The sequence below is a fragment of the Hirundo rustica genome, chromosome 8, assembly GCF_015227805.2.
Source record: "Hirundo rustica isolate bHirRus1 chromosome 8, bHirRus1.pri.v3, whole genome shotgun sequence".
Classification (NCBI taxonomy): Eukaryota; Metazoa; Chordata; class Aves; order Passeriformes; family Hirundinidae; genus Hirundo; species Hirundo rustica.
In genome coordinates, this window is record NC_053457.1 from 2,477,449 (window position 1) to 2,491,635 (window position 14,187).

At 49.8% G+C, this 14,187-nt stretch overlaps 1 long non-coding RNA gene across 1 annotated transcript; it reads right to left on the minus strand.

Annotated features, from left to right (window-relative positions):
- Positions 1-459: 459 nt before the first annotated feature.
- Positions 460-10,339, minus strand: LOC120756036 (uncharacterized). Its single transcript, XR_005701989.2, has 3 exons — positions 10,139-10,339; positions 3,326-3,435; positions 460-2,549 (listed from the first exon to the last, which is right to left on the minus strand). It is a non-coding gene; the product is annotated as an uncharacterized LOC120756036 (long non-coding RNA).
- Positions 10,340-14,187: the final 3,848 nt, after the last annotated feature.

Consider the following 14,187-nt stretch of genomic DNA (forward strand, 5'->3'; position numbering starts at 1 on the left):
TGGGAGCTTCAACCCCCGGAATTCTGGGGTAGGAAAGGAAATACGGCAGGCACGGCCCTCTTAATGTGTATTAGCTAAATAAATGCTCCTCTTTCAAGGCAGGTGAAGGAATAATAAATACAAGGTAGGAGAAGTGAGCCCCGCCACCCCTTTCTCATTTGTATGCACGGCGTTATTTCTTTTATTAAACAAAAATTCCCCCTCCAGAAATGCAGCCCGGCCCTGCCGGCTCGGGCCAGCTCTTGTTAAAATGATTATTAATGGCACTGCACCTCTCCCTAATGGGAATGAATGGTCCAGCCACCCTTCAGTTCCACACATATTCCTGACTTATTCCTTCAGCTTCCTCTCAGCCGCAATATTCCCCACAGCCTCCTTCCCCTGCAGCCCTGGAAGATCTGCATGTGCGTGATCCATCTTGGAACCTTTAACGCTTATTTTTCTAGAGAGATAAAAATAAACCGTTCCATTTGGATGAAAAATAGGGGATGTAGGCCCAAGCCCACCAAGGGAGATGGAGGAGGGGGGGGAAGAAGGAAGAAGAGTATTTTCTCCCTTCTCCCTGTATTTAAACCACAAATGCATAATCCATCTCCCTTAACAGCCCCTCCCTTCCTAAATAAATAATTTCCTCACCGTGTGGAGTGGAGGGGTGACAGGAGGAGGATCGTAAGTCATGGAAAGGAGGGAAAGGCAGAGATCTCTCAGGGAGTTTCTCACAGAGCACCACCCAATCCAAGTATCTCCTCTAGCAAGGGCACTTTGGCCATTGAGAATTCCTGCAAAACCAATTTTTAAAGTGAGGACAACTTCCAAGCCCCTTTGCATAGCTCTTCCCATATGAGTCTGCAGGACTGGCAGGAAATGCATCCCTGTGGATAACCAGGAGAGCTGAGGGAAAGGTGGGAAGAAGGGTGAGGGGATTCCCCACCTTTGCTCCTGCCTCTCTGCCTGCCAGGTGAGGGTGGCTGTGTTTGCACGCCTGCTAAATCGCCTGTAATCCCAGGGAAGGAGGTTTCCAGGGATGGGCGAGTGGGATACAAGGATCTTCCCCCTCCAGCTGCTCCAGTGTGGATCTGGGCACTTCCAAAATACCGCAAGCTCTTTCAGGCCTTCCAAACTAGAAAGCACAGATATCACAAATCCCATCCGAATTCCCTGAGTACCACGAGCCTGCCCTCCACGTCCCACAGACATCCCAGATCTCACAAACTCCCCACCCCACAAACATCGTCACCATCGCTACACATCTTCTAAACACCTCAACCCCGCCGGTCCCCTGAGATGTTCCCCCAGAGGCTGTCCCCAAAATATCACCAAAGAGGTCCCCAAACAGACTCTAAAGACTGACTACAGGCGACCCTCCTGATTTTGGGGGTTGGCAACGCCTCCACCACATCCCCACCGTTAACAGATATCACAGCAGATACCACAGAGCCACTTGGCTGCTGAGTCTTCGTTCTGATACACCAAAATACATGGGTTAAAACCATGAGAATGATGGATTTTAGCACAGGACCCCTCCTGGAAAAAGTGGGCTGAAGGAACGTAGCCCCAGGCAATGCTTGCAGGGACCGAGCATTGGAGCAGCTCCACGGCTCTGCTGGATCATTCTAGGACAGCCACAGGAAGTACAGGATAACCTCTCTGCTCTCCCCCAGACCTGCTGAGAATTTCAGCTGAATTTTTAAAAGCTGGTTGCTTCACATTCACCATTTAGATGCTTTTCTTTAAAAAAACGCCAAAGTCGGTGAACCAAGAAAAAGGCCAGCAAACCTGGTTTTCAGGGAAATCGAACCTGATTCCAACCCAGTTTTGGCTGAAATTTGACCAGTGGTCAGTACTGCTGGTTTCCAGCCTCTATCCAAGGGGTTGTGGCTGCATCCCTTCTCCCGTTTCTCACGTGGCTCCGGCTCCATCCCCACCCGCATGCACGGACGGAGGGATATTTGCCCACACGTACGTAAAAGTGATTACAGGCAGAGGCCTGGGGGATTTGTTTGGGAACAATGTTGTAATGAGCCCAAGGATAATCTGCTGCCCAGAGACAGGGTTTTTTTTCCCGGAGGGATGGCAGCCACAAATTAGACAGTCACATCCGGTTATTTCCAGCGAGTTAACTCCCAACGCCGCACCTCCGGCCCGGCGAGGAGGGGCACGGCACAAGTCCAACCAGCCCCAGCTGATGCGCCTCGAATCCGAGGGGTTCCAGGCGGGGAAAGGGGCCGGCATCAGGATTTTTAATGCCCCAAAGTGGTGGAAATTCATTACTCTGATAAGGCTCAGGGAGTTGGTGGTTTGAGCTTCAAACACGGCCAGTCCCTGGAGAAATTACACCGTGTTCGAGCTAATCTTCTTATAAACATTGTTGTGGGGTTTTTTATTATTTTATCCGACATGTGTCAAGCAGGACCACTAAGCCTATTACATCTCCAGGGAGGCTGGTGCTTTCTCTCCATCCTATCCCCTCCATCTGAATGCTGCTTGTCTCCTTTTTGGCTCCTTTGGACATTTCTCCATCACTACAAACTGGTCTTTTATAATTAGCACTGACAAAAAAAAAAAAAAAAAAAAAAAATCTCAGTGGGTTTGGAGGCTCAGGTGAGATAAGCAGCCAAGTTCCAGCTAGACATTCAAAATTTTTGGAGCTTGTAGGCTTCTGAAACCAACAAAAGCTCACTGGACCATCCCTTCTTGCTGTGTTCATTTACTTTTCTTACCAACAAACCCTCAAAATAAATAGATAAAGAGTCAACTGGATATCTTTGTGCTCTCCAGGAGAAAATAGTTCAAGTTATTGGGAAATCCCTGGTTGGGTACCGCCTTTATGTGTGTTATTTCCTCTGTCTGAGTTTGCAGGTAGAAACAGGCAGGGATTAGACCACTGGAACAGACAGTTTTAAAGGACAGGGTGAATATGAAGCTGCTTTGAGCTTCAGGTCAAGGGATACACGGTGAAGGGATGTGAGACCTTTTCTGAGACCTCTCTCCCCACTCTGGTGGGAAGTTCATAGGAAGCCAATAGAAAGGGTGAAAAAGAGGTGTACAAAAACCCCAATACCCTAAACAATTTGTGCTGCAAATGGTAATTTTCCGGAGGAAGCATCAAGCTCTCTCCATGAGCAATAGGAAACAGAGAATTAGGAATACCTAAGGAGTGAGAAACTTTCATGCACTCACTTGCACGAACATCACCCACGTTCACTCTGGAGACTTGGCTACAGAAAATCAATGGGAGCTTATCAGCCTGCAGCAGAGTCGGGACAATTAAACCTTTCCCTCTCTGCCTTTCTATATTGGATTTAAGTTTTGAACTTATTCTCACCTGTGGATGGAGAGAAAGAAACATCCGAGCCAGCATCTCTTACGGAGAGTTATCTCAAACACAGGCAGTAGCCCAAATTATTTCCGTGCCGAATCGTTGCCTTCTTTGTCCTTAAAAAAAAAAAAAAAAAAGAAAGTTAAAAAAAAAAAACCTATCTTGGACCAAAAAAAGGTACACTGTGCATATGACTACAATTTCTTTGCTCTCCTTGCACACAAATTTCTGTACTCATGGGAAAACTCCTTCCCCAAAAGCTGAGACTTTGTCGTCGGATTTTTCTGTGGCACAGAGCAAAACTTTGCAGAAGGAGACCAGCAGAAACTCAGAATGGGGCCTAAGTGACAAAACCGAGCCTGGATTTGGAGCTGTCCCCCAGATCCATGGGGGAAAGGTGAGGGACCTGCTACAAACCCAACCAGTTGAAGCACAGGCACTCAATTCCACAGCAGCCAAAGGGTGCTTGGGGCCCCAAAGCAGCATCCAAACACATCCCTGGTTGGTTGCCTAGCTTTTACTGAATGCCAGCTGCTCCAGCCCCAGGTCCCTAGAGGAATGGAAAAACACCAAGATAAACCAAATAATTAACAGGCTCAGTAACTAAAAAGGCGGTGACTGCTCTTCCTAGTGCCTGCTCCGACCACCTCCGTGTGCAGGTTTGGGTGGATCACGGAGCTTTCTGCAAGGACATTGGCACCCCCAAGGCCCTGGCTGGTCCTACAAGCATTTTCCATCTTCTGCGGACTCAGGTTGGAAGCAGCAGGTCCCTTTTTATTTATTTCATTCTTTATCTCCCCCAGTCAAAACGGACAGTGCAGATAATCTGGGTTTACAGCCCTTTGAAGTCAATCAGAAAAGACTTTTAACTTGAGCGAGCGGGACCCCGGGCCTCCCTCTACCTGATCCGCAGGCATTTCCAGGGATTTGGGCAAGCCAGGCTCCATCCACACGGGCCTGGTTTTAAAGCCATTGGGCCCAAGCCTTGCCTTGGCGAGAGATCAAGCACAGCAGATTTCCTACAGCCCTCCCGTCTTATCACACGTTAGCCCCGTCCAGATGTCAGGCGCTCGCTCCCCCTCTGCTCACAATCCCCCTTTCCCATCTTCTTTTATCTCCCCATTAAATTGCTGACAAGACCTTCCTGGCGGCCTTTTCAAAAGTAGAGGGGATCAAAAAATCTACGGAATATTTCAAAAATCCTTAGGGAAAATAGGAAGTGTGGGGGGGAAATCAAACAGGAGGGAGAAGGAGCCTGCAATGCCGTCACTGTGCAAAGAGCCCAGAGCAGGACACTGGGGTTTGCAAGTGCCTTAACTCCCTGCTGGTAGGGAAGGGGCTGGGAATGGTTTGGGCTGCCAGGGAGCTGCCTCACAGGCACCGCTGGTATCTCCAGCATCGCCCTTGCAAATGCTCAGCATGCAGAACAGCCTTAAAAAAAGGGCAAACCTGGTTGCAGCCACCCCAAAAATTCCAGTGTGGCATCACATCCCCAACACAGCTAGACAGCATCGTGGGGACCAGATTTCTTTTTTTTTTTTTTTTTTAACCTTTTGATGGGCAGGAAAAGGCAATTTATCTCCCGTACCCTTGCTGCCACTTTCCCCCAGCACTCCAGCAAAGCTGTAGAAAAGTTCCAGCTTTACACTGGCTTTTGAAAGGGTGACACCGCCGGCTTTCAAAGGACATTGGAGCAGGGGTGAGGCAGGAGGTGACTCCATCCCAGCAGCTGAAAGCAGCAGGCAGAGAGCACCAGAGGGAAAAACAACCCAACACATTCCCAGCCTTCGCTGACGCAGCCACAGCTATGTCAGCAGTGGCATTCTGTGTGCACAGGGAGAAAAACACAGCCAAAAAAAGCAGCAATGTTGAGCAAAGCCTCATCTTAATTTCATTTTGCTACCTGGCTGATTATATTTGGTTCTTTATTTAACCAGTAGAGCAAAAAGTTTTAGGCTTGGGTTCCTCCCCTCCCCAAGGAGGGGTTGTTATCTATTATTTTCCTTTTCCTAAAGGCTCTGCAGTGGATTCTGGGTTGTCTGAATCCTGGAATGGTTTGGGTTGGGAGGGACCCTAAAATCCATCTTGTGCCATGGGCAGGGGCACCTTCCACTGCTGAAAGCTCCATCCTTGAATACTTCCACTTCCCTGGGCAACCTGTCCAAAACGCTGCCAGCTCTCCTGGCTAATGCACATCCAAACAGCTCTTTGCCTTCAATTCCAGTGGGACAACACCCCCAAAGCCATCACGCCAATAAAAAGTCACGGGCAGGGGAGAGCAAGAGCAGGTAAGTGCTTGTTTCGGCATGCAAAACAAGCACAGGCACTTGTTATTCACTCCTCAGGATTTGTTATTTATTATCCCACTTCCCCCAAAATTGCAGGAATCTAATCAGAGCACAGAAGCCAGAGCGGGTAGTACCAGTGATCAGTCACACGCTCCAAGAAGGAATAACAAACAGCTGGAGTGACCACTCCAGATGATCCACGGGCCGATGCTGGCTCGGTGCCCACTGAGCAGGATCTGAACACCCCCTCAAGGCCATCCTGAATGCCAAGCCTTGGCCATCCCATCAGTGCTTGGATTATTTATGCACTCCGGATGTGAGCACAAGCCTCTGGATCGGGGCCGAGTTCCCTCCTCTGCCTGCCAGCACCTCGCTTAGGAGATGAGGAGAAAATTGATAAATGCAAAAGAAGCCTCCTGAACCCTAGAATGACAGAAAAATTTACGATGAAGAGAAAGTTTCCTGGTCTAAGAACAAAGCAGAGAACTACATCACAAGACAATGATATTTAATTTTACTGCAGACTTTTGGATCCAGCTGTCTGGAGCGACCTGGTCTAGTGGAAAGTATCCCAGTTGGTTGGGGTGGGATTGTCTTTAAGGTCCCTTCCAACCCAAACCCCTTGAGGATTCCATGCTGTAAGTGCCTCTCTGATCCTCATCTTTGGGAACATATTCCAGTGTGCAGCTCCAGCCTGACTCTTGACGATGGCCATGCCCCTACAAATACAGCATAGCCTTTGCTTTAGTTTACCTGTCAGGTGTGCTAAAGGCTTTCTTCCCCTTCGAAAAATAAGGGGACCACAGTTTTGGCAGAGTCGATGGATTATGTCTATATGCAATAAATAATAAAATATAAATATGCATTCCTTCCTTTCAACAGGAATTTTGCCCAAATGCTTCCACAGGTTGCTTTTTTAAAAAATCCTTTTTGATGTCTACCTGAGCTGTTGGTATCCCACCTGATGCTCCCAGCTGCCTTGGGATCCTCCCCCATGGTGCTGCCTCTGCCCTGGTGGGTCATGTCCTGCTTCCTTCCAGGGCTGAAGGGATTATTGCTGCTTCAGGATTTGGCTGTTGCTCCCTTCTATTTCCCCCTGGACCATCTCTAACACCCTCAAAGACCCTTGTCTTATACATTTGCACACACTGTTTCAAAACCTAAACCGTTCTCCCAGAACAGGGAAAACTGTGGCTCTGCCCCCTTTGGAAAGCTGAAAGAAAAGCCTGTAATGTCTCCTCCAGGAAGCCCTGCCTGAGTCAGGGTTTGTATCACAACCCTTGGAGAAACACAGGTTTCTCCTTTTGGTTGTCCACGGTTATCCTCTCACTACTTGCACCCTGGGCCGTGTTTCTGGCCAGCCATCCTTGGAAAGGTTGGGACAACACAGGGCAGAAACTCCTGTGCTTGTATCAATAACCCAGGATCAAAGGAACTCTGTACTTGCAATTGGCACAAACCCAAGGAAATGCCCATAGCAGCCTTCCTGTGGGGCCAGCAGGGCGCTCCTGGCTCCACAGGCCCCACCCCAATGCAAATTTCTTGTGGGAGAATCTCCTCTGTGTGGGAGTCAGCTCCTTGGGTGTCCTAGGGTGGCCCAGAAGCGGGAATTTTGGGGAAAGGCGGCTGGGACCCTTGAGAGTTCCCTCTTGCTACTGTGCCAACTCAAGGCAAGCAGCAAAGGGAATGCGTTTCATCTGCAAGTGAAAGGCTGTTTCCACCCCTAATTAACCTGAGGGCCATCCAAGCACTGGCTCTCATTAGCCAAGCCTCAGCTGCCTGGCAGTGGGATCTCCTCCTCCCAGTGGCCTCCAGGAGGTCTCCTCTCCTGGATGCCCACCCTGAGATAACACCTTGGCTGTCTCCTGGGGTACCATTATCTCCTGTTAGATCCTGTGAAACTCTCCAGACTAAAAAGATGCAGGAGATTTAGGGACCAAGCCAGCAATTGAGAAAATCCATAACCATTGCAAGGGAAAGCCTGACACAAGATACACAGCACAGCATCATCCCAAGGTCTCGGGTAAAGATCTGAAAATACTGGAGGCAGTACTGTCATCCCCATCTAGATCTGGGGATGTTTCTCATGGATTTTTAAACAGAAATGGTTAAAACCAGCATGTTTTTCGCTTCAGTGGGACCAAAACACCCAGCTTTCCCCACCATGGGCTGAAGGGAAGAAACGCAGAAAGAAAGTTAATCAGGTTGAGATCAAAGTGAAAAACCCAAACGGAGCAGCAAACAGATCTCATCCAAACCCACACAAGCAAGGAGTGACTCCTTCCCCCCACTGCTGTTCACTTTCATCCTCCTGACCTTCTCTGTTCCAGCCAGGAGGGAATAGGAATGTTCGAAGAAAGCTATTCCTGTGTTATTTTTAGCCGAGCCAGAAGAAAAGTGACTGGAAATAATCCATGAAAGCAAGCTTTCACCTTGATTTTCAGCCTCTGGAGATTTCGATAGCCTTGATAGCAATCACAACTTAACCATAGGCGTAGAAAATGCTGAGTGATACCAAGAGCATAAATTGAGTTCGCTCTTTCTTTCTTTCTTTCTTTCTTTCTTTCTTGTCCACATTAAAAACCCTGTGAACCATTGCAGGGAGACAGAGGGAAGCCCTTTACCCCACCAGCCAGCGAGTCGGTGGCCACACCATGGCAGGAGAAGGGAGAGCCGGGTTTGGCTGTGTTTCAGCCCAGATACGCAGCCAGCAAGAGAATTCTATGTTACAACTGAATGCATTTAAAATAGATGCTGATTTTGGAATCTTCCACAAGTGCCTTGTGGGAAAAGCCACGCTTTCCCAACCAGGATTAAGACCTCTCCTGAACAACCCGTTCCAGTGGGAGAGGTCCCTGCTCACGGCAGGGGGTTGGAATGAGATGAGCTTTAAGGTCCCTTCCGACCCCAACCATCCTGGGATTCTGGCACCGACTGACGGCACAGGGACCTCGGTGCTGCCCTGCCTGTCCCGGCCCACAGGCACCAGCCCAGGCAGCCGCTGGCGGGACACAGGCCTCAGCTGCATGTCTGAGAGACCAAAGGAATTAATTAAGAGAAGCTGCACTCCCCAAGGTGCTGACAATAAGAACAAAATGAGGGCTGATCCCATTAAGTCAATCTTCTCTGCTGGTTGCTGCCATCTGATGTCTCCCCGTGCTTCCCCTTGCTCCGTGCTGCCTGTTCCCACTGTAAATCTAAACCCACTTTATTCCTGCTGATCCATTTTAAAGTGACCACAACCATGAGGTTGGTTTGAAAAATCTATCGCTTCCCCACGCTGTTCTCACCATCGGCTTCTCTCCCGCTATCAAACACCTCCTTTTCCCTCTGTGGCCAGGGCTGCCAAGAGCATTTCTTCCGGGGGTGGCCGTCCCTAGGCTCTCGTCCGGATCAGAGGGAGCAAATCCCCCAGCCTGCTGCTGACACATCCCCATCTGCTCCTGCCTGCAGCCCGAGCACGACGCATCGGGTGCACGAGCCCGTGCCCCATGCCTGGGCTCCAGGCTGCTTTTCCTCAGGGCAGGAGAGGCAGGATGAGTCCCTGGCATGGAGCATTCTCCTGGCCGTGGCAGTTCTGGTTTTGTGGGGTGAGGGAAGCCCAGCCCTCTGGGCCAAGCAGCACCGACGGGTTTGCACCCAGTACAGTCAGACCTGCTGCTGCCCAAAGAGCACTCGAGCGCATTTGGCTGGGCCCAGAGACCCTCGGAGAGAGCTTTTGTCCCTGTTGATGGGTTTTCCCTGCAATCTGCGTCAGCCCAACAACCAAGAGGCCAGGCTGAGCACCCCACTGCTGGAAAACTGCGCTGGGGCAAAGGAGCCGAGCTGGCCGTGTGGAAAGAGGCTGCGGTGTCATCACCTCCTCATGGTGGGGAAGAGCTGCTCTGGACCAGAACAAACCCCTTGGAAAGGGACAGCAGCTGCAAACCCATCCCTTTCCATCAGCCTGGGGAGAAGGAGTTATCCTCAGTCATCTTCTGCCTTACAGGGCCACTTGGGCCAGTGCTGGAGCTCCCCAGGGAACCATGAACCCCATCCATGCTCCCCTCACCGTGACAGGGAACAGCCAGGGCAGCTGCCACCAGCAAGTAGAGAGGCATTTAAACAAACAAAAAAAGAATCCCACTTTGCTGAGTTTTAAAGCATTTCCCTGGATCGAAGAGGCTCTGGTGAGCCTTGTCATGGCAGGGGATATTTATTGCCGTCCCAGGAAACGGTTCATTATTCTTTGGTAAGTGGTGGCCGTGAATTTCAGCCTGTCTGCCCGGCCATAACGGGGACCATGGGGCAGATTATACCCAGCAGCCAGGCCCTGCTGAGGAATGAAGCATCACCTGCCTCCTCCCAGAGGATGCTGTGCCTGCAAAACCCCGGCTGGGTCCCTCCGTGGCAGGGAGCCAGGCCCAGATCCCACAAATCCCCCAGGGAGAGGGCGGCTGGGCAGCCAAGCAGGCTGAGGGGCTGCTCCCAATGGATTTGCAGCAGAGGGAAAACACCACGAGCGCCTTCAGCGCACGGTTTAAATACTCACAGTAAAAATGACCAGTTGAATTCCGTGCTTGGCTAGCAAGGCATTCCAGAGGCTGTTTCTGTCCACTCAGAATCCTCAGGAAGCAGCTTAATGGGTCTGGATGGAGGTGGAAAAGGCGCAAAGTCCAAGACACCTTGTGCATGGGGCACAAGGCAGCTCCTAGTGAGCCTCTGGCAAGGCTCCTCTGTCTTCTCTCACCAGCTGCTCTGGAACAGGATGGGGAGAAACAACCATTTCATCCCTTTATTTTCCCCCTGTGAAAATACCTAGCCACTTTCCAAGTCTCTGTAAGCCTGTGTAAATACCTAAAATTTCCTGTGGCAATGAGTCCTGCTTTTAAACGGGCTACCGGGTAAAGAGGTTGCCTTCGCTTCTCGGAACTTCTCGAGATCATCCCCGTATCTAGAACAGAAAGGATGGCTTCCAGAGGGACAGGTGGAGAGGTGGGACTGTGTGAACCTCATAAAGTTCAACGAGGGAAGTGTCCCAGGCCAGGCTGGACAGGGCTTGGACCAGCCTGAGACAGCGGAAGGAATGTCTGCCCATGGCAGGGCATTGGAACTGGATAATCTCCAAGATCCCCTCCATCTCAAACCATTCTGGGATTCTGTGATATTCCTGATTCCAAGGGTTTCTTGAACTAAGCCATTATTGCCGATTAATTCTTCCACTTTACAACAAACGACAAACCACTTCATGTCTGGCCTTTCCTTTATCAACCCTTGCCTTCTGTGGATAATTTTCTAGGCTTCTTCCCATCCATTTTTTGTGGGCTACTCACAAATTACTCAAGGCAGGAGATACCAGACATTCATTAAGCAGCACAATAACATTCCCCATTTCAGCCTCTCTCACTTCCCTGGGTTTTTTGGACTACTGTGGACCAGCAGAGTCATTTTGACAGATATTTCCAGCATAACTGTCTGATCTCCTTCCCAGGCAGTAACAGCCGGCTCAGAGCCCCATGATTTCCCCCCTGTGCATTGTTTTTCATTTAGCAGCCTTGAATTTCATCTGCCGTTTTATTATCTGCTCACTAAATATCATAAGGTCCTTTTCCCATTCTTGGAGGTTGACTGTGTTTTAATATCTTTGGTATTAACAAAGCGTTGCCATAGGATGTTCTTACTTCTTTTTTTATTTTCTCTCAGACTCACCCGGACTCCCCAAATTCAGGGGGCTGATGCACAAGAAAAGGCCTGGTAATACTAAATTGTCAGTAAGTGCAAAAGCACCTTCTCAAGGCTCCACAGGGCAGAGGATTCAGGTGACAAAGTCACAATCTACCACTATGCACAGTGGCTTTATAGACAATAAGACTGATAAGTTTTAGCATTGCTAACACAAGCTGAAATGAGAAAAAGACTCTCTAAAACAAGAAGCCTTTTCAAATTCCTTGTGAATTCTCCTCTGGAATTCTAAGTGCGGTGTTTACCAGCAGCTCTGTGAAAGTGGGTGATCTCAGAGCCTGGGGAGAGCAAGAGGTTTTAGTTTCCCACCCCAGGGGAGGGAGTTACCAGAGTAAATCGAGTGCAGCAGGGAGCAAACACAGACTCAGGATTTTAAGGGTTTCCCAGCATGGAGGTTCTGGGGCTTTAGAGCTGCTGGGCCTCATCATCTAAAATCAGGTTTGGTTGAGGGTTTTTTTTTTGTTTTGTTTTGAAATGTATATCCAGTGGCAATGGATTCTTTAAAGTGTCAGGCCTCAGCAAGAAAAGGCTGCCCCTGATGAAGGCTCCTCTTCTCTCACTGGAGGGATGAACAGAGAAAACGCCTTTTTTTTTTTCCCCAGTGACAGAATGTCCAGCAGAACAGAGCATGGAAGCACTGGGAATGGAGACTGCAAATGGAAAACGCTCCGCAAAAGGCTCTGCTTTTGTTTACAGTCCTGCCAAGCTCTCTGGTTCCCTGGTTCTCAGAAACAGCTGTTTTCTAAACCCTTTCAGCCAATGGGCCTTGGACACCTTGGAAAAATGCCCATTACAATGAGCCATGGGCCCTCCGTTAGCCATCCCTCAAAGCCAGGTGGGAGAAAATAGTTTATTAACTGCTAAAGGATGGGTTTCCTCTATAATGAACCTTTCTGCAGTATTGAAGAAAAGCCATGTCTCACTTCCCTTTCCTAATAAATGGCTTCTTCAGAGTTTAATTAACTTCTCCCTGCTCTTCTTTTGTGGCAAAGTGTCACCCTGACCAGAAGACAAACTCTGTTTGTCCCTTCATCTGGGAGAGCGCTGGCCTGTCGGATAAACCGCCCTGCCTAATTTTCTGGGGCTTTTTCTCTTCCCACTTTGCATACTCCAGGGAGGGAGGCAGTAATAGCAGAAAGCTGCTGGATACCTTTGGGATTGGGAAGGAGCACCTGCTTAAAATACAGCCTGGACCGTACTCCTGAGTGCTGGCAGGAGCTGGGAATGAGGACCCATCTCACAGACCCACCAGAAACTGGGTCAGGCTCTCTGCCTGCTCCTTTGTTCCCTTAGGCTTGAAAACAAACCTGGAGGAAACAATTTTTGCCCTTCCAGGGGTACAGGATTTTGTCTTTTCAGCAGCGCTGCTCTGTCCCCATGTGTGTGTACAAATATAGCTCAAAATCAATAGGAGTGAGATTAGGCCACTGTATTTCTGAGAAATGTGCTCCTGATAGCTCATAAACCCAAACTTCACACTTCCTGCGGTGCTCCAGGACAGGCTACGTGTGCCAAGACAGCAGCACAGCCTGGGGAAGGCGAGGGCTGCTCTCTTTCAGCAAAGGATGGATTTGGGCCAAGCCAAGAATGACCATCACAAATTTCTGCTTCAGCTTTTGAGCTCAGCTCTCAGCCCATCCCACAGCAGCAGGCAGGAGCAGGAGCTCCCGTTTTGGGGTGGGAGGGAGGTAGCAACTCCAGAGTCCCACCAGGAGAAATAGGTGGCCTTTTCCATGCAATGCCTGGGCTCCTTCTCGGGAAAAGATCCCAGGGCCAGCCTCGTTAGACGCGGGCCTGAGTGGCGCCACTTTGATTAATTGTGCCAGGCCAGGAGCAGCCAGGGACTTCTGTGACACCAATGCAGTAATGGTCTCCAGCACACAGACAGTCCCAGAGGATATGTCCTCCATACCCAAACGAAATTAATTAATGGTGGCAATAAATAAACCACCCCAGACGAACGAGAGCATCCGAGAGCCGCCGGCGCAACAGAAGAGAAAAATCAGGAAAGAAGAACATTTTGTAGTGCATTTCTGCGGAAAGGATAAATGGGCAAGGGCTAAGACTCACTTTTTTGGATACCCTGGGTGAAATGGGGCTGCAGGAGGAGGATGGGCCAGCATGGAGCACCCCAGGGGAACAACAGCAGCTGTGGCTAAGCATTTGTCCCTTTCCTGTGCTCAGCATAAGCTCTGCCACCAGGTGCAGCTGGACTCCAAGGACTCTTCTCCACAGCTTCTCCACTCTTCTCCTCTCTGCTCTGCCCCGACTCTGCCTCGTGCAGCAGGGAAATGACACCTTAAGTTTTTAGTTTTCATGTTTTTTGGATTCTGTGTTGCCTAGGGGTGCAGTTCTGAGCCTCATATTAAGTGTCACTCAGCTCTCTCCCCAGAGTAGGTGGACAAAACAAATCCTTTTCCTGCTGAAGACCAAGGATGAATTTCAGGCCCAAAAGCACAAACAAGGGTGGGCTGGAGGGAGGAACAAGAAGGATGGGGCCTCACAACCTGGAGCTGTAATTGGACAATTAAACCCCAGTATGCAAATGGACCAAAACTCATAAAAATGTAAGACCTCGTGACTGGTCAGCCATTCTGTGACCATTCTTAGGCCACCCTGGGTGTAGCCCTGGTCAGGCCCTGTCCTGCCCAAGTGGATCCTGGAGGCCTTTTCATGAATGCCTACCTTATTCTCTAGCTCTGCCTGGTCTCTGTTTCAGGTCAGCCTTCCCAAGGCATCACACCCAGCCGTCTTACCCCACCTCCAACCCCTGGTGGTGTGGCTAAAAACACCGTGTGTGTCTGACACCCATGGCCTTAACCCATCACAGGCAAGCCCTGGATGATTACAGGGCTGATT